Source organism: Bos grunniens, chromosome 13 (genome assembly GCF_055505025.1).
Source record: "Bos grunniens cultivar Pamir isolate PY7600 chromosome 13, Bosgru_T2T1.0, whole genome shotgun sequence".
Lineage (NCBI taxonomy): Eukaryota > Metazoa > Chordata > Mammalia > Artiodactyla > Bovidae > Bos > Bos grunniens.
This window is the reverse complement of record NC_141177.1, coordinates 70173218-70196849: the sequence shown is the minus strand read 5'-3', so window position 1 is coordinate 70196849 and position 23632 is coordinate 70173218. Positions and strand designations below refer to the sequence as shown.

General features: G+C 40.5%; 1 long non-coding RNA gene and 1 pseudogene across 7 annotated transcripts in view; one reads left to right on the top strand and one right to left on the bottom strand.

The window, feature by feature from the left end:
* LOC147361189 (uncharacterized) overlaps positions 1 to 23632 on the bottom strand; it is a 94826-nt gene that overhangs the window by 48356 nt on the left and 22838 nt on the right. The window contains exon 4 of one of the 7 annotated variants that reach the window (XR_015139885.1): positions 11198 to 11374. The exons of the other annotated variants lie outside the window; for them this stretch is intronic. This is a non-coding gene — a long non-coding RNA (uncharacterized LOC147361189). Of the gene's footprint in view, positions 1 to 11197; positions 11375 to 23632 lie in introns of those variants that run through there. 7 annotated transcript variants of the gene reach the window in all.
* On the top strand, positions 5994 to 6166 carry LOC147361190 (large ribosomal subunit protein eL39-like; annotated as a pseudogene).

Sequence of the window (23632 nt, the reverse complement as noted above, 5' to 3'; positions counted from 1 at the left end):
GACCTTTCCCAAATGTGTTAACTCAGGATCTCTTTCATCCAGGTGGTAGTACAAGGCAATGAATGGTCTCTACTTTTAAGATGAAGCTTTGTGTTGGAACTCAGTCTTAAGAAACTGCTATTTATTTATCTTTGGGTATATCAGTTAACCTCTTCAAATCTTATTTTGCTCATCTGCAATATATATGATGGTAGTAAAATTTGACATGAAAGGTGGTTGCAGAATTAAAGACAAGGACACAAAACTCTAGATACACAATAGGCAATAAACAAACAGTTTCAATTATTAGTCACTGTCACTGTTGTCTTCAACCAGAATAGGAGTTCTCTTTGGCTCCCACAAAAGTTTTCATAAGTGAATTGATTCATTCCATTCTTAATATCCAAGAGCATTACTCCTTCAGTGAAAATAGAAGAAACTTTTTTCTCCTTCCCCAAATATTTCCATCAAATCAGTGATTTGCATTATGAGTGATCATCTTTTCATGTGTATCTATCACTCTGAGAGCAGAGGACATAGAGAGATGGAGCCTCTCCTTTTTAAAGTTGTACCACTAAAGAAGGCTTCATCAAAAGGCTCCTATCTTCTCGTCCTGTAGAGATTTGCTGAAAGTCACCTTGCTTTCCTTCTAAAAACATCCTCTGTCAGCAGGGTTTAATTCTTTGATTTATTATCTGTCTTGACTTTCTATTACTATGTATGTATTAATAAGGAAGTATCCTAGTCCATTCCAGCTGCCATAACAGAATACCACACACTGAGTGGCTTAAACAACAGCCAATTATTCTTCACAGTTTTGGAGACTAGAAGTCCAAGATCAGTGCTCCAGCAGATGTGGTCTCTCCTGGTTCAGAGACAGTGTCTTTTCCCTGTGCTGTCACATGGTGAAAGAGGAGGGGAGCTCTGTGGGGTCTCACGGTGGTGGTGGTTTAGTCTTTGAGTCCTATCTGACTCTTTGCGACCTCTTGGATAGTATAGCACTAGGCCCCTCTGCCCATGAGATTTCCTAGGCAAGAATACTGGTGTGGGTGCCGTTTTCTTCTCCAGAGGATCTTCCTCACCCAGGGATTGAACCTGGGTCTCCTGTACTGCAGGCAGACTCTTTACCAACTGAGCCACAAAGGAAGCCCATGGTGTCTCATATAAGGGCATTAATCCCATTCATGACAGCTCCACCCTCAAGATCTGGTCACCTCCTGGTGGACCATCTCCTAATAGCATCATCTTGGGGGTTAGTGTTTCAACATATGAATTTTGAGGGGACATAACATTCAGTGTATATACTAGGAAAGAAATATGATAAAACTACATAGCATTTTTCCTCTCTCAAAAAATGAAAGATATAAAAAACATCATATTTTCATTTGGTCAATCAGAAAGTAGAAAAACCACATATGCAATTTTAAAGAAGACTTTTCTATTCTTTCATTCTCCTTACCAAAAAAAAAAAAAGCTGTTTAAAAAGAAAGTACATTCTAAATTGATGAATGAAAATAACCTTTGAATGATGGATTAGAAAATGTATTGCATTCATTCCATAAAAAAATAGTCTCATGGTAGAAAATAAATTTGCTCAATACCAAGGTTTTCAATTATTATCAAATAAAACATTTGAGTCATGTCTTTCACTATTAAAGTCAAAGAAGGCATTGGTGTCCTGTTGTGATTCATAGTGAGTTTAGCAGATTCGTGATGGCTGGCTTTATTCAAACTTATCATCAAGCATTCAAAAACAATTTTGAAGACAAATTTTCTATTTCATATTACAAATCAGTACAAACAAATCATCATGAATTTTAAAGGCTCACGCATTCATTTTAAATATCCATTCTGCACATTTTAATTTTATTATTCATTGGAGACTTAACCCTTATTTTGCTCACTAAGAGTGTGCCAGTCTACAACAATGACAGGCAAGGAGAAAGCACTCAAAATTATTTATTTTTATATTAGAAATGTATATTGTGACGTTCAGCATTTGACAACATCTCCACAGAATTTATCAGTTGGTTTAGTTATGGTATTTACTTGCTTGCTTCACTAAGTTCTAACCAAGAGGGTAGTGAACAAAAGGTAGTTGCAACCAAGAGAAGGAGAGAATAAATAGGCTTGCATATTATTTCCCAAATAATACATACCAGTGATCAAGTGTCATAAAATGTTTATTTTCTCTATTCATTTAATGCATAAAATTTTTTATCAGGTGATTGTTTATGGGACTTCTTTAAATTAATCTCAACTAAGTTGCCTGATTGTAAAATATTTATACTACTCATTTCATCCTCATATTCCCTACCAACCTTCATTCCTACTTTACTGCACTTTCCCTTTCTTTCTTTTTGGTTTCTCTGACTCATATAACATGATACCATGTTTCATTTCATTTATAAAAAGGCTTTTCTCCCCAACAACTTAAAGATCTTGTAGATATCAGCATGCTACATTAAACATAACCAATAGTTGACTTATTGCAAGTCAGTAATGTGTTATAACAATGAAGAGGCATGAAAAAGATAAAGTATTTAAAATGCAATTTCATGGTATTATGAGAGCTCTTCAAATGCATATTCACATTGTACCCTTTGCCTCACTGCTGGGAGGGCTGGGGCATTAAAAAAGAAAGCAAAAAGCATCAGAGATAAACGTATGTGGTTTCCAGGGGGCAGGCACTTCACAGAGGCATTGTCCTTGGAAGTTATTCATTCTTATAAAGAACATAAGGAAGGGGTAAATTATTCCACCTGGTATTTGACATCAGAGGTACAATCATGATGTTATGGTCATAGTAAGGAAGGGGGTGGATCTAGAGAAACTGCATTGCTTGGGGACCAGAGCTGTTGTTGCTAACTTTTATAGGTCTTCTATCACCCAATCACTATAACAGAGTCAGTCCCACTGTGAGAGAAACCTGTTTTTGCTTTTTAAAGAATGATCAGTATAATAGTATGTTTATGCAATTTTTGTTAATGCCTCAATAATGGCTAAATAAATTCTGTCATACTTCGTGCACTATTACCACTTCACTCAAAAGAAAATCATGCAGGATGAGTCACATTGTTTATCAATCTCTTACTACATTTGGAATCCATCCAGAAAACCCAGGGTGAAGTTCAAGTCAGCCCACAGTTAATCTGCAGAAAATCCACCCCAAGTGACTTTCCCCTACCCCCACCACTTCATGTCCCATGACTGGAGAATCACCGTCAAGAGATATATTGGGTCCTCAGGAGTGAATATCCTAAACTCCACTTCGGCCAGGGCAACTGATCAAACAACAAGTGAAGTCTTGAGAAAGGTTTCAATGGGATCATGTGAAACATTACTTCCATGTGGGAAATGGGTACTATCACAGACGGATGCAGAGCCCCAAAACTGAAGTGTGAAAGATGAAAAGAGTAACATAAGTTTTCCTAAGTAGAGACAGATATGAAGAGAGAGATGGATAAAGCAGGCAGACTAATAGTATTAACATAGCAGGAATTGTAACAGCAGTAACTGTTACAGTGGGAAGCCCCAGACATTAGGAATCTGAAGCTTGTAAGGGCACAGAGTGTCTGTGAACTTCCTTTAGTCAGGATCTTTTCAGAAACCTTATGGGAAGAAGACAGCTGACAGGAGGTTGACTGAACCTGAGAATAAGGACGAAGACTATCTCTCTTACTCAGGACAGATTTTATGAACCTTCAGAATGTGTAACAGGCAGTTCCACTAGAGTGATGTTTATGAATTTAAGTTTGAATTTAGTTTTAGTAAGGCTATTCATGAAGGACTTCCCCAGTGGCTCAGATGGTAAAGCATCTGCCTACAATGCTGGAGACCCAGGTTCGATCCCTGGATTGGGAAGATTCTCTGGAGAAGGAAATGGCAACCCACTCCAGTACTTGTGCCTGGAAAATCTCATGGACAGAGGAGTCTGATAGGCTGCAGTTCATGGGGTCACAAAGAGTCAGATACGACTGAGTGACTTCACTTAGACTATACATGTCTCCACAGTGTTGATTTTTTTTTTTCTTATCTATGTCTTTGTCAAATGATGCTTCGAAAATCTGCATTCTGGGGCTTCCCTAGTGGCCCAGTGGTTAAGACTCTGCAGTGCAGGGGACACCAGTTGGATCCCTGGTCCTAGATCCCACATGCTGCGGGGTTACTAAGCCCGTGAGCCACAACTACTGAGCCTACGAGCTCTAGAGCCTGTGCTCTGCAACAAGAGAAGCCACTACAGTGAGAAGCCCACCCACTGCAACTAAAGGGTAACCCCGCCATGCCGCAACTCGGGAAAACCCTCCTGCAACAACAAAGAAAGCTGCACTGGGGGAGCAGTGCCGCTCCTCCCAACAAAAACCTGCATTTACGCATTAGAACAGGGATCCTCAACCTCGGGGATCCAATGCTCGATGATCTGAAGTGGAACTGACGCAATAATAATAGAAATAAAGTGCGCAACAGATGCAACGCACTTGAATCATCCTGAAACTATCACCTGCTCCCCTGGTTTATGGAGAAATGTTCTTCCGCAAAACAGATTCCTGGTGTCAAAAGGCTGGGGATCGCTGAGTTAGAAGATTAAAAAAAAATATTGAACTCAGATGCATTTGACTAGTTACATGGTAATAATCGAGGGACTAGGGCAAGTCCACTTTAGCTGAATTTTCAGATGCCTTCCTGGGTACCTGTTATAACCGGGATAAGGGAGCTTGAGGGGCACAGGCCTTAGTATGCTGCCTGTCGTATGCTGCTAGAGACACATGCACACAGAGAAGCTTTATTACTCTATTTTTTCCTGCACAATTTTGTATTATTTCAGGGGAGAACAACAGTACACACACACACACATACACCCACAAACACACATGCACATGAATCTGTCTCTATCTCTACTCATTTAAAGCACTTCTTCTCCCTCTTCCTTGTGGTCTTCTTCACCAGGGAAGAAAATCATGCAGGATGAAGTCACATTGTCAATTTCTTCCTATATTTGGAATCCATCCAGAAAACCCAGGGGGAAGTTCAAATCAGCTAATCTGCAGAAAATCCACCCCATATGACTTTCCCCTACCCCACCACTGCTGATCTTTTCATGTATTCTTTATAAAGAATCCATCGAACTTTAATTAATATGAAAAATTCAGGTTTTCACCTGATTGAAATGTGACTGACATCATGCTGCTACTGAGAGTGGAACAAAGTACAAGCATGGCAAAAATAAAATGTGAAATCTGATGCCTGCCACAGCTTTGTCTTCTCACTGCCAAACCATCTCTCCCATTTCCATGAGACATGAGCGAGAGATGTCAACAGCATTTCCCAGGAATCTTGAGTCCACATCTACAAATAGGGACATGCTTGAAAGATGTCTATACTCAAGAAAGTACATAAGTCATTATCCGTCAGATGAATCGGCCATCTGTAGTTCCAGAAGTCCAAGTTAAAAATGATTCAGGTCTAGATACATGATTCCAGACACGCCAACGGGTAAAAGGAAGGAACAAGTCTTCTGAAGTGAAAACGCACAGATACCTACATCTGTTTGCTGTTTGCCTGTGTCCATCTTCCTTCTCATCTTCAGTTGCTCAGAGAGGCACAGATGTACTCTGGGGGGGGGGGAGCTGTGCAGCACAAGGTGTCTTGCTCTCAGCTCTTAGCCATCAACATCCTGCTTGCCCTGACCAGGCTGCCCTCATGCTCATGCATTCTGCTCACACATGTGTGTACCACATGTGCCCTGATGTCAATCACACACTGCCTTTACAAAGACTGATGATCCTACATCCTGCTTCCTCCACGGAACCTGCACTACTGTCGTAGCAATACGTAAAGGCTTAAAAAGTGACTGCAGGAGCAAGAGCAAAATTAACACATCTTCCATTTCAGTAAAATAAATGGGGCATTGAACTTCAAAAACTTTATAGCTGTCAGTTAAAAAATGATCAAGCCCCTCCTTTTGTCTGCCATCATGGCATGTGTGGTTTTCCCCCTTCCTCGCCAGGTCTTCTCATAAGATGTTCAGGCTCAAGCAACTCCTGGCCAAGAAACAGAAGCAGAATTGTTCCATGTACCCATGGATCTGAATGAAAACTGATGATAAAACCAAGTACAACTCCAAAGGAGACACTGGAGAAGAACCAAGGTGTCTCTACAAGGAATTCACGCTATACTAGGTCACTAGTATTTTGCCATGTCAGACTGAAAAAAGCCACCATTATCTGCACAGTTGAACGTATTTTATTGAGAAAATAATTATTTTTTTCTTTGTTTTTATGTCTCTTTGCTAGTAGACTGATTCAGTAATAGCTACATGAGATATTTTATTTGAAAATAGACCATTTAAAATATGGGCTTTATTCTAATTTAGTCTATTGGTTTTGGTCAAATAGTTTCATGGACAGTAAATTCTATTTCCAAATATTGCATATTGGGGACAGCCTAGGTCATCTCTCATAATTAACATAATTATATAATTACAGTGACAGAGGAGGCGAGACTATACAATAGGGAAAAGAGAACAACTTCAATAAATGGTGCTTGGAAAACTGGGCAGCTAAATGCAAAAGAATAAAACTGGACTACTTTCTCACACCATAAACAAAGATAAACTTAAAATGGATTAAAGACTTGGACACCTGAAACCCTAAAACTCCTAGAAGAAAGCATAGGCAGTACACTGCTGACATTGGTCTTAGCAATATGTTTTTGGATAAGTCTCTTCAGGCAAGGGAAAGAAAAGCAAAAATAAACATATTGTCCCATAAACTAAGCACAATAGAGGAAGCTATCACCAAAATGAAAAGGCTAACTAATAAATGGGAGGAGATATTTGCAAACAATATATCAGATAAGGGGCTAATATCCAAAATGCACAAAGAATTCATACAGCTAAATATAAAAAACAACTTGATTGAAGACATGAACAGAGGGTCTGAATAGACATTTATCCACAGAAAACATATAGATGGCAATGGACACATGAAAAAAGGCTCAACGTCACTAATTATAAGAGAAATTCAAAAACCATAATGAGATACCAACTCAAACCTGTCAGAATGGATATCATCAAAAAGACAACAAATAACGAGTGTTGGAGAGGACACAAAGAAAGGAAGCTCTCAAGCACTGTTGGTGAGATTGTAAACTGGTGCAGCAACTGTGTGAAACAGAATGAATGATCCTACACAATTAAAAGCAGCACGACCAAATGACCCAGTAACTCCACTTCTAGTATATTTTCCCAAAGAAAACAAAAATACTAATTCAAAAAGACATATTTACCCCTATGCTCACTGTGGCATTATTCACAGTAGCCAAGATATGGACGCAAATTAAGTGCCCACTGAGAGATGAATGGATAAACAAGATGTGGTATGTAGAATATTCACTTCAGTTCAGTTCAGTCGCTCAAAGAGTCACGTCCGACTCTTTGCGACCCCGTGAATCGCAGCACGCCAGGCCACCCTGTCTATCATCAACTCCCGGAGTGCACTCAAACTCATGCCCATGGAGTCGGTGATGCCATCCAGGCATCTCATCCTCTGTCGTCCCCTTCTCTGCCTGCCCTCAATCCCTCCCAGCATCAGAGTCTTTTCCAATGAGTCAACTCTTTGCATCAGGTGGCCAAAGTACTGGAGTTTCAGCTTTAGCATCAGTCCTTCCAAAGAACACCCAGGACTGATCTCCTTTAGAACAGACTGGTTGGATCTCCTTGTAGTCCAAGGGACTCTCAAGACTCTTCTCCAACACCACAGTTCAAAAGCATCAATTCTTCGGCGCTCAGCTTTCTTCACAGTCCAACTCTCACATTCATACATGACCACTGGAAAAACCACAGCCTTGACTAGATGGACTTTGTTGGCAAAGTAATGTCTCTGCTTTTTAATAGGCTGTCTAGGTTGGTCATAACTTTCCTTCCAAGGAATAAGTGTCTTTTAATTTCATGGCTGCAGTCACCAGCTATAAAAAAGGGTGACTTCATGGCATCTGCAACATCATGGATCGACCTGGAGCATATTATGCTAAAGTGAAAGAAGTCAGACAGAGGAAGACATACTGTATAATTTTGCTTATATGTGGAATCTAAGAAACCAAAAAATTAATAAACAAAATGAAGCAGAAACAGAGTCATAGATACAGAGATAAAACAGGTGGTTGCCAAATGAGAGGAATGAGTAAAATAGTTGAGGGAGGTCAAGAGGTGCAAACTTTCAGTGTCAAAATCAAGGAGTCACAGTGATGAGATATATGGATTGTGGAATAGAGTCAAAAGTAATAACAAAATTATTCTAGATCACTTGAGGGGCTTCCTTGGTGCTGCTAGTGGTAAAGAATATTCCCGCCAAAGTAGGAGATGTAAGAGATGTGAGTTCAATCCCTGGGTCAGGAAGATTCCCTGGAGGAGGAAATGGTACCTCACTTCAGTATTCTTGCCTGGAAAATTCCGTGGGCAGAGGAGCCTGGAAGGCTACGGTCCATGGGGGGCCACAAAGACTTGGTCACGACTGAGCGACTGAACACACAGAGAGATTAATTTTAAACTTCTGAGAGGGTGACTCATTAATATGTTTAAAATTTTGGTCAGTTTTTTTGAAGCTTGAAGCCTCTCACCTTATGTTCAGGTAAACAACAGTTTTTTCCCTTTTCCTTGTAAACTTTGAATAGCAAACAAAGGGTACTTTTCCATAAATGTGCACGTGCATGCAAACATGTATACACATGTTTGTGTATACACACTTAGTTGCTAAGTCATCTCTGACTCTGCGACCCCATGGATTGTAGCACACCAGGCTTCCTTGTCCTTCAGTGTCTCCCAGAGTTTGCTCAAACTCATGTCCATTGAGTCAGTGATCCAACCATCTCATCCTGTCGCTCCTAGTCCTTCTGCCCTCCGTCTTTCCCAGCATCAGGGTATTTTCCAATGAGTCGGCTCTTCACATCAGGTGGCCAAAGTATTGGAGTTTCAGCTTCAGCATCAGTTCTTCCAATGAATATTCAGGATTTATTTCCTTTAGGATTGACTGGGTTGATCTTCTTGTAGTCCAAGGGACTATCAAAGGGTCTTCTCCAGTACCACAATTTGAAAGCATCAGTTCTTTGGTGCTCAACCTTCTTTATGGTCCAATTCTCACATCCATACATGACTACTAGAAAAACCATAGTTTTGACTATATGGACTTTTGTCGGCAAAGTGATGTCTCTGCTTTTTAATATGCTGTCTAGACTGTCATAGTTTTTCTTCCAAGGACCATGTTTATACATGTAAAAACTTTCTAAAACCTGTAGTGTAAATAAGTGGCATTGAAGTCATTTGATCTTCGTGTAATCTTCTTTAAAGAAATATACGCCAGAGATGGCACTGAAAGAGGGCTGATGTTCATCTTGATTGATTAGCTGGGATTTTGTGTTAAAAACGTACACAGTGCTTCTGCCCACTTCCTAGATTCTTTTTATACATGTTTTGGTAAATTCTGTAGACATTTAAGTGCATTTGCTTTAACTTTGTGCTTCTTTCAAAGCATTCCAGACCTGCAAGAACATGGGGATGGTTTGGGAGGCTTGGCTGGCAGACACTTCTTGAATCTCTGGCATTTCTGCACATCTTACAGGTAGAAGCACTATCTGTCTTTGTTCTAGAATATCTCTCTGTTCATGGATGTCTGTATGGTGGGTGAACAGCCATGGGAAATAGAGACACAGTTTCTCTCCAGAGCAAAGGGCAGGCACATTTATTGTCTAGTGTAATACAGGTCAAGCAGACTTACTGCCTGCTATAAAAGGTTGAGTTCTCTGAACTCAGGGTTTTCCCCCATAATACAAAGCACCACATGTGCAGTCCTTGTCTGGCTCTTTTTGCACTCCCCCGTGGGAATTAGGGCACCAGGAACTGACACAAGAAATGCTGATGCTCTAACTTTGCTGTTACAATGATTTCCTTTGTTTCTGATCCAGGAATCTCATGTCTTATGGCAATGTTTTTGAAACAGTGTCAGGTTAACTTATCACTTGCAAGCAGAATAAGACCATCCCCAGACCCCTTATTGCCCTTGACAGCTGGCTGCATAGCCCAGGAGGAATGCTGATTCCTTACCTGTTAAAGTACCATTCCTCGGAACATCAGGGCACAGAAATATTTTCTTTGGACTGATGCATCAGTGAGCCTATGGATCAGAGACTGGAAAATTCCTGCCCACCCATAGGCCAAAACTTGTCGCTTGCTTTTGTAAACAGAGTTTTATCTGAACACAGCCATGCACACTGTTTACAGGTTGTCTATGGTTGCTTTCATGCTATCAGCCGAATTGAGTAGTTGCAGCAGAGACCCTGTGACTTTTACAAAGATGGAAATGTTTACTATCTGGCTTTTTAGAGAAAAAGCTTGTTGACATTTGTTATAGACCAAAGAAGGCAGCCAAATGTTTTGGCCATCATCAGTTGATTTAGTAATATTTGGGGTACAAAGAAGAAAATAGATACCACATGACAGGGTACAAGGGAGCCTAACAGTTAACTACAAGCAAACACGCTGCCTGCCTATGCCTCTCTTCTGCAGTGTATTCATCAAACAAGAAAGCCACAATCACACACCTAAATCGTTCAAAATTCAGCTCTTCTCTCACTAAGAAACTTACCCTGATTCTTCATTGGGAAATTTACTTTTTCTCCTCTGAGCTTTCATAGCACTTATTTAAGCCACAAGATTAATTTTTTTACCTTATGTAATATGTACACATACATGATTTCTTCTACTAAAATATATGCTTAACATGAAATCCATATTTGTAAACATATTAATGAACTGTAATTTTCATGATCCAACTTTCTGGATAATGACCCACCCAGGGATCTAAATTGACTTGATCATACCCCTTTTTAAAAGTAGGAATCAGTAAAATGGGATTTTTTCCCCTGTAAGTCTAAATAATAAATTATGCCCTTACATTAAAAAAAAAAATGTTCCAATGCACTGTCTTTGTAGGTTTCCTCTTCTAATTATATTTCTTAAAGTAACTATATTTCTTTAGTCAGTTTTAACTTAATAAAGGAGGAAGGTGACAGAATAGAATCATTCCTGTTGGTAAGGGAAAACATGAATGCATATGATTCTTTGTGAGAAGGTGATGTTGGACGAGATACAGGAGACACTGCTCCAAGAAAAACACAACTGACTCTTGGAAACAGAGAAGAAGGTGAGCCCATAGGTTTATTACAAATCACATGTCCCACAGTCATGGCAGCAGGATTCAGGAAGGAGTGAGAGGAGGGCCAGAGGATGATAGGATGGACACACAAGTGCAGGTTCTTGAAGAAGGAAGATTCATCGATGTGTGAAGAGCTTATTGAGCTGAGTCACGAGGGGAAACATTTCATGGAGAGATGGCTGAACACCCTATAAAAAACTGAGGATATATCATAACAATAATAGCAACATTGCTGAGCTCTTACAAAGGGCCAGGCACTCTGCTCAGCAATTCAAATGTATTATCATTTTATCATGACAAATATTTATAAAGCAGGACTGATCCTTACTCTTACCTTGAAGATAAGTACAACATGGCTTAAATGACTCCATTAGGTAATGCTTAAGTCACACAACACTTCTGGGCATATATCTGGATAAAACCATAATTCAAAAAGATACATGCACCCCAATGTTCACTGAAGCGCTATTTACAATAGCCAAGACATGGGAGCAACCTAAATGTCCATTGGCAAAAAAATGCATAAAGAAAGGGTGGTACATGCATACAGTGGAATTTTAATCAGCCATAAAAAAGGAATAAAATAATGCCATTTGCAGCAACATGGATACATCTAGAGATAATTATAGTATGTGAAGTCAGAAAGAGAAAGGACAAATATCATATGATATTACTTATATATGAAATTTTTAAAAAATGGCACAGTGAACTTTTTTACAAAACAGAAACAGACTCACAAATTTTGAAATCAAACTGATGGTTACCAAAGGAAAACCATGGATAAACCAAGGATGGGCTTCCCTCATAGCTCAGTTGGTAAAGAATCTATCTGCAGTGCAGGAGACTCCGGTTCGATTCCTGGGTTGGGAAGATGCACTGGAGAAGGGATAGGCTACTCACTCCAGTATTTTGGGGCTTCCCTTGTGGCTCAGCTGGTAAAGAATCTGCCTGCAATATGGGAGATCTGGGCTAAATCCCTGGGTTGGGAAGACCATAGGAAATGCAAAACGGTTGGGAACATCATGTGAAATGCCAGGCCAGATGAAGCACAAGCTGGAATCAAGATTGCCAGGAGAAATATCAATAACCTGAGATATGCAGATGACACCACCATTATGTCAGAAAGTAAAGAGGAACTGAAGAGCCTCTGATGAAAGTGAAAGAGGAGTGAAAAAGCTGGTTTAAAACTCAACATTCAAAAAACGAAGATCATGGCATCTGGTCCCATCACTTCATGAAAAATAGATGGGGAAACAATGGAAATAGTGAGAAACTTTATTTTCTTGGGCTCCAAAATCACTGCAGATGGTGACTGCAGCCATGAAATTAAAAGACGCTTGCTCCTTGGAAGAAAAGCTATGGCAAACTAGACAGCATATTAAAAAGCAGAGACATTACTTTGCTGACAAAGGTCTGTCTAGTCAAAGCTATGGTTTTACCAGTAGTCATGTATGGATGTAAGAGTTGGACAATAAAGAAGGCTGAGCATCAAAGAATTGATGCTTTTGAACCACGGTGTTGGAGAAGACTCTTGAGAGTCCCTTGGACTGCAAGGAGATCCAACCAGTCCATCCTAAAGGAAATCAGTCCTTAATGTTCATTGGAAGGACTGATGCTGAAGCTGAAACTACAATAATTTGGTCACCTGATGTGAAGAAGTGACTCATTGGAAAAGACCATGATGCTGGGAAAGATTGAAGGCAGGAGAAGGGGATGACAGAGGATGAAATGGTTGGATGGTATCACTGACTCAATGGACATGAGTTTGAGCAAACTCCAGGAGTTGGTGATGGGCAGGGAAGCCTGGTGCTGCAGTACATGGGGTCACAAAGAGTTGGACACCACTGAGCAACTGAACTGAACTGAACTGAAATCAAAGGATAAACGTGGGGTTGCTGTTGCTGCTGCTAAGTCGCTTCAGTTGTGTCCGACTCTGTGTGACCCCAGAGATGGCAGCCCACCAGGCTCCCCCACCCCTGGGATTCTCCAGGCAAGAATATTTGAATGGGTTGCCATTTCCTCCTCCAATGCATGAAAGTGAAAAGAGAAAGTGAAGTTGCTCAGTCATGTCTGACTTGTAGCAACCCCATGGACTGCAGCCTACCAGGCTCCTCTGTCCATGGGATTTTCCAGACAAGAGTACTGGAGTGGGGTGCCATTGCCGTCTCCCATACATACACTACTATATATAAAATAGATAACTAACAAGGACCTACTGTATAGCACAGAGAACTCTACTCACTATTCTGTAATAACCTATGTGAGACATGAATCTGAAAATACACATATATATAATTATATGTATATATACATATATACTATTGTATATTAATACATATATTAAATTATATATATCATATATATATATGATCATATATATGTCATATATATGATCATATATATATATATGCTTCCTTTTACTACATGCCTGAAATTAACACAACATTGTAAATTAACTTACTCCAAGGAAAGGTCACACAGATAGTAGGGGACAAGTGAAGTTTGATTCAGGTTCAATTCATCTCACTTCAGAACACTATGTTTTTTTTACCGTATTCCACTGCCTTCAGATGGGCCAAGCTGTTTCTACTAGATCTTACAGCTCCTATGAAGGAAAACCTTCATAATCTATAACTTCACTAGAAAACCTCAAGAAGATGGGGGGATTTAAACGTAGGGGCTGATCTATACAGCTTTAGGAATGACTGACTTCTGAAGCCATGGAGGCCCCTGAGAGATGCCCTGCTATTCTCAGTTCAGCTATCAGGGGCTGGTCCTTTTCTCTTTCCATCCAACTCCACTTGCTGGTAATGGCACCACATATGTTCACAGCTCAGATGCTCTTACTTCCAGTCGTCTATTTCTGGGCCATTCACACTGGCAGGAAGAGTATTCTCTTTTTATGGCAGGCCATGCCATTCACATATTTAACACTTGAGAATAAGGAGAGGCAAACCTTGATCTAAATCTTTAAGATGTTCTGCTAATAATTTTTCTGGCAAATCTCATTATTTCTCAACACTCACAGAACCGTCCAACTCTAAACTAATTATGACATATGCCAGCTGCTGGTCCAGAGCTCTAGGGTCTCAAACAAAGGCTGGAACCTCTTCAGAGAAGCCAGCAGCTTGCAGGAGGATGACAGGCACGGTGGGAGGAGAGCCCTCAGTAACTGGCACGCGTCCTGGCTTTGTCTTTTCACTGTGAATCATTTATTTTCGCTGTGTCCTTAACAAAAGTCTAACTGAAAGAAAAGTAAAACTTGTATTGCCAACAGGACAGGAAGTTACAAATGTCTGAGAGAGACAAACCAAAATGAAAATTCAAGAATATTGAAGCATACGAAGTAGAAACTCAAGAATATTGAAGCAGTGTGCCTTACACACAGAACAGAAATTAGAGTTTAAGGTAGAGAGAACTTGTCAGGTTTTCTGTGTTTGGCAGATTCAGACCTACAATAATCAGAGGCTAGAACAGTTCACAGTGGATTTCTGCTTAAACTCTGAAGATATGCCCAGAAGTTTGAAATATTATTTTTTTGACTCTGGCATCCAAAGGCTACCATCAACTTCATGGAGGTAAGTATTTAAGTTTGCAAGTGTTTCTTCCTATTCTATAGTGACAAGTTTTGTTTTTTGACTTTTTAACTGATCCTACAAATTCTACAATTTATCTACAATTTACAAATCCTACAATTTATCTGCCTACAAATTCTACCAGAGTAAAACTATTTGCAAGGAAAAAGCAAAAGGGATATGCATATCTTATGAGGCTCCTAGCCCTTTGCAGGTGTGCTCTGTCGTGTCCAACTCTCTGTGACTCCATGGACTGTAGCCCACCATGCTCCTCTGTTCGTGGAATTTTCCAGGCAATAATACTGGAGTGGGTTGCCATTTCCTCCTCTGGGGATCTTCCAGACTGAGGGGTATAACCTGCATCTCTTGCAACTCCTTCATTGGCAGGCAGATTCTTTACCTGCTGAGCCATCAGGGAAGCCCTCAAGCACTTTAGGTTTAGATACGAATGCGCTGTCAATGGGAAACCAGTGATTGTGTTTTTCCTGACAAGTCTAACCAAACTATCAGTTGCTTACCTTCAGGACAATATTCTTTTTTTTTTTTTTGCAACCCCTCCCTCACCTTTAAAAGTCCCTATAACAGCCAGTCACATATCATTCCTATTACATGTCATTTAATACTTACTAAATTGAGTCAGTAGCATCATTTTCCCCCTTCATGGATCACTGTCTTGTCATGGCAAAGGTACTTGCATAACTCAATGAAGCTATGAGTCTTCCATGTAGGGCCACCCAAGACAGACAGATCATAGTGGAGACCTCTGACAAGACGTGGTCCACTGGAGGAGGGAATGACAAACCACCCCAGCGTACTCACTGGAAGGAACGCTCATCGGAAGGACTGATGCTGAACCTCCAGTATTTTGGACACCTGATGTGAATAGCTGACTCACTGGAAAAGTCCCTGATGCTGAGAAAGATTGAGGGCAGAAGCAAAAGAGGGCATCAGAAGACGAGAGGGCTATATGGCATCATTAATGCAATGGACATGAACTAGGCCAAGCTCCAGAAGATCGTGAGGGAAAGGGAGGCCTGGCGTGCTGCAGTCCATAGAACACCAAAAAGTCAGACATGACTGAGTGACTGAACAACAATAGCATCATTTTTATAAGTGATGGGGATTGATGCAACTATGGTAATCAATATTCATAAACCTTCAGGCAGGATGGGGCCTCCCCAGTGGCTCAGCAGTAAAGAATCCTCCTGCAATGCAGGAGACGCAGGGGAAATCCTCTGGAGGAGGGCATGGCAACTCACTTTAGTATACTTGCCTGGAGAATCCTAGGACAGAGGAGCCTGGTGGGGTGCGGTCCATGGGGTCGCAAAAAGAGTTGGACATGACTGAAGCAACTTAACATGCATGCACACACAAATGGGCAGGATAAGAATTATTCTGACTTTTTCTACACCTACTATTCCATGTAATGGCCACAAAACAGGCTCAATTGACTGTATTATTATTACTTTCACATGATGTGTATATCTTAGTAGGAAGTCAATATCAGGACAATAAATGGATGTCTGCTCTTACCATGAAATTGTTGTTAGGTTAATGCCAATTCTCTTTTGAACACTAACTGTATAGCCATAAATTTTGTTAGGACATTGGCATAATTTATTTCATTAATCAAACCATTCATAGTCCAAACAAGTATTACCTACCTCCCAAAACTTGCTCTCCCTGCATGTTATGTGTTGTATTTCAATAGCATCTCCCAGTTCAAAAGAGTGAATTCTGAGACAGATTAGACATCCACTTCTCCTTTACTATTTATACCTGCTCCATTCCAAAGTCTATGGATTTCACCTTTATTAAGCTTTTTGATTCTATCATCTCCTTTTAATTCCCTCTACTACCACTCTATTTTCAACTATCTATAGTTATGATTTGAGCCACAGTGATACCTTTCCAATTGGCCTTGTGGAATTGGACTCTGCCCTCTCCAGTAACAACAACCTCTGTTCTACATAACTTCCATATGTGTCCCGTGTCCAAAAGCAATTCAATGACTCTTATCTGTCTAGTAAATACAGCCTACTCTTCACATATATTTAAGGAGTGCTTCTAAAATTCATTCTAACTTCTATCAAGACCCATCACCTCTCTGAGTCCCATTTCCTTGATTTAAACTGCTTTCTTTTTGGTTTGTTGTTTATAAGATAAAATGTGTATTGCATATTAACTCGAATTTCTTGCTATTCCCTTGACATGATATAACCAGCGAGCTCCTAAGCATTTTAAAAATATGAACCCTTTATAAGATTTTGATGAAAAGTGGGGATCTTTCCACAGAAGAACTATGTACAGAATTTTATGGGATGGGTGTGTGGCCCCTCTGATAATGCATGGAATTACCCTATACCTTCTGCCCTTAACATGTTTTTTTCAGACCATTCTGTGATCTACATTTTCCAATATACCTCAGGTTGCTTTTTGAGATCGAATTCAAACATGACACCCTCCACTGTCTTCTTCACTGTCACTAACTGGACATGAATGACCCATTCACTAAACCCCATAGCATTCTGTGTGCACCTTTCACATAACATGTGTGACATTCTGTCTCATTTTAACTCTTTATTTTTCTCCTCTAATTCTCTGTACTACATTGCAGGAGCCTTGCAAACAGGAATAGTGCCTTTCTTCTTTCCTTTTTTCTTCCTTTTTTACCCTTTAGCCTTCTCTTGGTGCTCTGATATAGACCTGGAACTTTAAAGACATTCAGTGAATGTCTATTAAACCAATGAATAAATGAAGAATTAGGGAAGCAGCTTAAAAAGCTCTAATCTCTTTATTTATTTGTGTATTTATTTGCTCTTGGATAAAAGTAACATAAAATATCCAACAATAAATAACTGGAAATCAAAGTTGACATTGGACCAATTGGCAGTAAAACAGCTGCAGAATTTCATGGAATATATCTGAGAGTGGCTAGATTTTGTCAAGATTCTATGGTAAAATAATTTTATCCCCTAAGATACTAAGGTCAACTTTTATAACCATGAGTTCTGCGCAATATCTGCAGTTCAAAATATTCAACTTTGGAGGATCTGTTTTTGTTTTTTTCCCCAAACTTGGAGAAAATAAAATAAATAAAACTCATGCTCTTGCTTCCTCAAAGTGATACTTTACAGATGAGAAAACATCTATACAGTACCCTGCAAAAGCACCATTTTCTTAGCAAGGCAGTGGTTTGTGTGCCGATAACTAACTAAATAACCTTTTCTTACTATGCATTTAGTCATCCAAAGAAAATAGTCTTAACACATTCCTTCCTATTAGATTATCCTCTTATTCATAGTGTAGTTACCTAAGGGTTAAGTTTCTTAACTTTTAAATGACATTAATGACTAAATGACGATAGTGTTCCTCATGTCCTGATCTTCAGGTCACTTCTCCCCTTGGGCACTGGACATATCTCACCTTACAGACTCTCCATTTTTATTGATTTAAATTAACCTGTCCACATATTCATGACTATGGGAATACAACATTCTACCCTGGGTAGGAGCCTTAGCTAAAATTCCTAGTATTACATGGCTTTTGAACAAGATGAAAATGCTAATCATTACATGACTCATGCATGCAATCTCAAATATAGTCACTGCCTGCATATATTCTTTAGACGTATTTTTAATAGTATATTTCTGTGCTAAATCAATGTGGTGAAATAATCTAGACACTCCCCTTCAACTGGAGATGGATGGGATGCGAGTGAGTCATATATGAAATAAAAATAATCTGATCAGAGCTCATCCCCCCAGTCCCAATGTCAAGGGAAAAGCTACTGACAAGTACGTGGTGGTTCTTTGAAGTAAAGCAGGCCCAGAAAAGAATCAATACTCCTTAGCATTATGCTGTTGTACTTTCTGTGTCATGCTAACAGGAGGGATAGACTTGTCTCAAGTGAGACCGGGCTGTGCTGTCTCTGGAGAAATACATCACTGGCTTTGCTGAGGTGTACACTGGCTCCGTAGGTCAGCTAAGGAGTTAACGAGCACTAGGCTTGCTGCAGTGAGACCTGGAGAGCACAAAGGAGAACTCAGGTCCATAAAGCAGACACCTGAGGGGTGGAGGGAGAAAGGGTCTTGGTGGAGAGGAGGAGCATTTAGGCACATCCTTCCATGGACCTAAGAAGAGGGCACCTTTCTTAAAAAACCTAACCCTGTATGAGCCCCTTCTAATGCTTGGTAGAAGGTAATAAACGAAATATAGCTTCTGTAGCTAAAAAATATAAATCACTCTTGTTATGCACTGATTGTAAAAGAAAAGTGAAAGTTTTAGTTGCTCAGTCAAATCTGACTCTTTTCAACCCTTTGCACTGTAATCAACCAGGCTCCTCTGTCCATGGGATTTCCTAGGCAAGAATACTGGAGTGGGTTGCCATTTCCTTCACCAGGGGCTCTTCTCAACCCAGGGACTGAATCCAGGTCTCCTGCTTTGCAGGCAGATTCTTTACAGTCTGAGCCACCAGGAAGTCTATGGACTGATTGCATCCCCCCCAAATTTATATGTTGAAATCCCAACTCCAAAGGTGGTGGTATTAGGAGGCGGGGATCTTTGGGAGGTGATTACATCATGAGGTTGGAGCTCTCATGAATGGATTAGTGTCCTTATGAAAGACTTTCCTTCACCCTCTTTCTACCCTGTAAAGGCACAATGAGAATACAACCGTCTGTAACTCAGAAGTAGGTCCTCAGCAGATGTGATGGTGCTGGCTCCCAGATGCTCCAGCCTTCAGAGATGTGAGAAATGTGTCTCCATTGTTTATAAGTTACCCAGTCTATGGTACTTTGCTATAGCAGCCTGAACTCGGAGGGCTATATATGTATATAGAATAATACACATGTGCATTAATATTATATGTTACTCATATCTCACCCTGTATTACTCTTTAGAGATCTACATGACCACTGACTAGGCAACTCTGTGCCCCCCAGTGGAGTTTGTTTGTGTTTAATCTGAGCAAGACTGTGGTCCATGGTGGAGATGGAACCATGGTTATTGCAACAGAAGAGAAATTATTGTGAGAATATCTAGTTTTCTACCTTTCCCTCCCCCATAAGTATTCACTTCCCTGGTGGCTCTGTGGTAAAGAACCCGCATGCCAATGCAGGAGATGCAGGTTTAATTCCTGGGTCAGGAAGATCCCCTGGAGAAGGAAATGGCAACCCACTCCAGTATTCTTGCCTGGAGAATCCCATGGACAGAGGAGCCTGGTAGGCTATAGTCCATGGGGTTGCAAAGAGTTGGACACGACTGAGCAACTGAACAACAGAAGCATCCATGGACACCTCTACTGTTTGACTTTTCAAGCGCTTTAAGGAACACATTATGTACCAGAAGTGTGCCTGATACTATCCCAACACTTCTGAATCAACCACTTCCACATTTACTGCATCTCTGAGAGACTGAAATGAACATATGTGCCCATGAAATACAAATGATATTATCAAATGTGCTGCCTCATCCACATCTCCCCAGCCTGGAATAATCACTCTCTCTTCTGAACAGCTCTCAGCCCTCATCTTGCACTTGGCATTTGAATCTTTTTATTTGTCTGCACTCCCTTAACATCTAGATTGTAATTCTGCTCAATCCAATCCCATTCAGTTTAAAATATCTATTCTGTACCTAGTACACATCAGGGACTATTGGAGATGCTGGTGACAAATACCCCGGTAAACAGTTTAGTGTATAGATGAGGAGGCTGGCACATAACCTGAGTAGAGGGGGGTAAGTGCAAGCACAGAGTGTGGCCAAGTCACGGGTAGAGGACAGGAAGGCACAGGACTGAAGGAGAGATGTCAGGAAGCGGTCCTGTGAGATGTGACAACTGTGATGGGTTCAGAGATGAGCTGATGTTCCTCAGGCAAGGGAAACATAAGGAAAAACGTATTTTTGGCCGAAGGGATGCATGTGCAAAGGACTAGAGCACGTAACATTTGGGGCAATGAAAGTAGTTCAGCACCAAAAGAGCATAACGTTTCAATTAGTGGAGATCAGCAGATGATACTTGGTCTCAGATGATTAAAGGCTTCCTGTACTATGCTAAAGATGTGCACAGCAAAGGAAACCATAAACAAAATGAAAAGGCAACTCAAGAATGGGAGAAAATATTTGCAAATGATGTGACCGACAAAGGGTTTGTCTCCAAAATTTACAAACGGCCCATGTGGCTTAATATCATCAAAACAAACAATCCAATCAAAAAAATGGGCAGAAGACCTAAACAGACATTCCTTCAAAGAAATACAGATGGCCAAGAGGCTTATGAAAAGATGTTCAACATCACTAATTATCAGAGAAATGCACATCAAAACTACAATGAGATAGCACTTCACTCTAGTCAAAATGGCTATCATCAACAAATCCACAAAGAACTAATCCGCCCTCAACTAACGAGGGTGTGGAGAGAAGGGAACCCTCCTACACTGCTGATGGGAATGCTATCTGGTGCTGCCACTGTGAAGAACAGCATGGAGGTTCCTTAAGAAACTAAAAATAGAGCTACCACACGATCCTGCAGTCTCACTCCTGGGCATAAACTCAGAGAAAACATGGTCCAAAAGGATACATGCACCCTAATATTAATTGCACCAGTGTTTACAACAGCCAAGACACAGAAACAACCTAATTGTCCACTGACGGAGGAATGGATAAAGAAGATGCCGTACATATATACAATGGAATATTATTCAGTCATTAATAAGAGTGAAATAATGCCATTTGCAGCAACATGGATGTACCTAGAGATGGTCATACTGATTGAAGTAAGTCAGACCAAAAAGGAGAAATATCATATGATATCACTTATATGAGGAAACTGAAACAATGATACAACAAACTTGTTTACAAGATAGAAACAGACTCACAGACTCAGAGAATGAACTTGTGGTTACCAGGGGGAAATGGTTGTGGGGAGGGATAGTTAGGGAATTTGAGATTGACGTGTCCACACTGCTACATTACATATAAAATGGATAACCAACAAGGACCTACAGTATAGCACAGGGAACTCTGCTCAATATTCTACAACAACCTAATTGGGAAAAGAATTTGAAAAAGAATAGATACATGTGTATGCGTAACTGAATCACTGTATTGTACACTTGAAACCAACATAAAGTTGTTAATCAATTATACTCCAATGTAAAATAAAAATATAAAAAATAGCTTGGATGTCATCCTAAGGCCAAAGGAAGTTAAGCAATGGTTTATATAGGCTAGCAACAGAAATTATTAGTTTTTGATAAACTGTGGAGAATGGATCGGAGGAGGATGAATTAAAGGTATATACTGTAGAGTGAAATTTTATGTCCTCCCAAATTTGTATTGTCCCCCCCAAATTTGTATGTTGAAATCTTAACCCCCAAGAGGATTAGGTGCTATTAGGAGGTTGGGCCCTCATGAATAGGATTGATGCCTTTATAAAAAGACACATGTGATTAGGTCAATAAACATATTCTTTAAAGTGCTACACTTTGCACTGTGTGGGTCACTGGTTTGCTGGAATAGAGAGAAAAATAAATACATAACACTGCTGCTGCTGCTAAGTTGCTTCAGTCGTGTCCGACTCTGTGCGACCCCATAGACGGCAGCCCACCAGGCTCCCCCGTCCCCAGGATTCTTCAGGCAGGAACACTGGAGTGGGTTGCCATTTCCTTCTCCAATGCAAGAAAGTGAAAAGTGAAAGTGAAGTCGCGCAGTCATTTCCGACTCTTAGAGACCCCATGGACTGCAGCCCACCTGGCTCCTCCATCCATGGGATTTTCCAGCCAAGAGTACTGGAGTGGGGTGCCATCGCCTTCTCCAATACATAACACAGCCGCTGGTAGAATGCCTGAAGCAGAGGATGATTAATGTTAGTGGATGGTGATGACCTCAGGGAAGCTCTCTTGCCCCTTCTACCAGATGACAATATAGCAAGAATATGTCTGTGAACCAGGAGGTGTGTCCTCATGAGACACAGAAACTGCTAGCACCTTGGTCTTAAGCTTCTCAGCTCAAGAACTGCCACTCAGTCTACAGTGGTTTAGTTATAGCAGCCTGAATAGGTTAAGACAGTACATACTTGCAGAAAACAATATGAAATGTTGAAGGAGGCAGCAATTGGGCATACAGAACTATCTCAGTGCCATAAGCTAAAGAATTCGATGAATGAGGGGGATGGGGATGCTCAGACGTCTGAATCATTCCTAAGTGTCTACCTTAGTGAATGCTGGTGCTGCTCACAAGGAAAAGGATGAAATGGAAGGTAGAGAGCTCTATGGAAAGGAAAATAAGAAGCTTGTTTGGGACTTTTGAAGTTCTGCATGTTCCTGCTCCTGGGATAATTTGAGGCAACTGCCCAGGAGGCCATCAGAAGTGTCGATTCTAGACCTCCAGGAAGAAGGCTGGCGTGTGTCTCTTCCTCTGTGTGTCGCCAAGCTTACCACCTGGCCCTGGCACTGCATCTATTCATTCCAGCTCTTTGATGATGGTCGTAATTATGGTGCTAATGATGATGAATCTTTAATCAGATGTGTACTTTATCAGCGTATGACACAGTTTAGGTAAGAGTGAATTTTTTCTGAGGTTGGACTTAAAACAATTTGGATGGCTCCATTAAATTATTTGCTCTCTCTATTTTGTCATTTCCTTTGATGTGTCCTTTGCTTGTAGAGAAGGCTCTAACTAGTGTCTCCGGGGAAACCCAGAGTCCACAACATGATCTGATGTTGCCCACAGGGTACCGTCACTACAGCTGTTGCCATGAGAAAAACAGCTGTCTCCAGAGTGTTGGGATGGTATGTTTTCTCACGATTCAGGAAAAAGAAACACATTGCTTTAAACATCATCATCCACTAACATTAATCATCCTCTGCT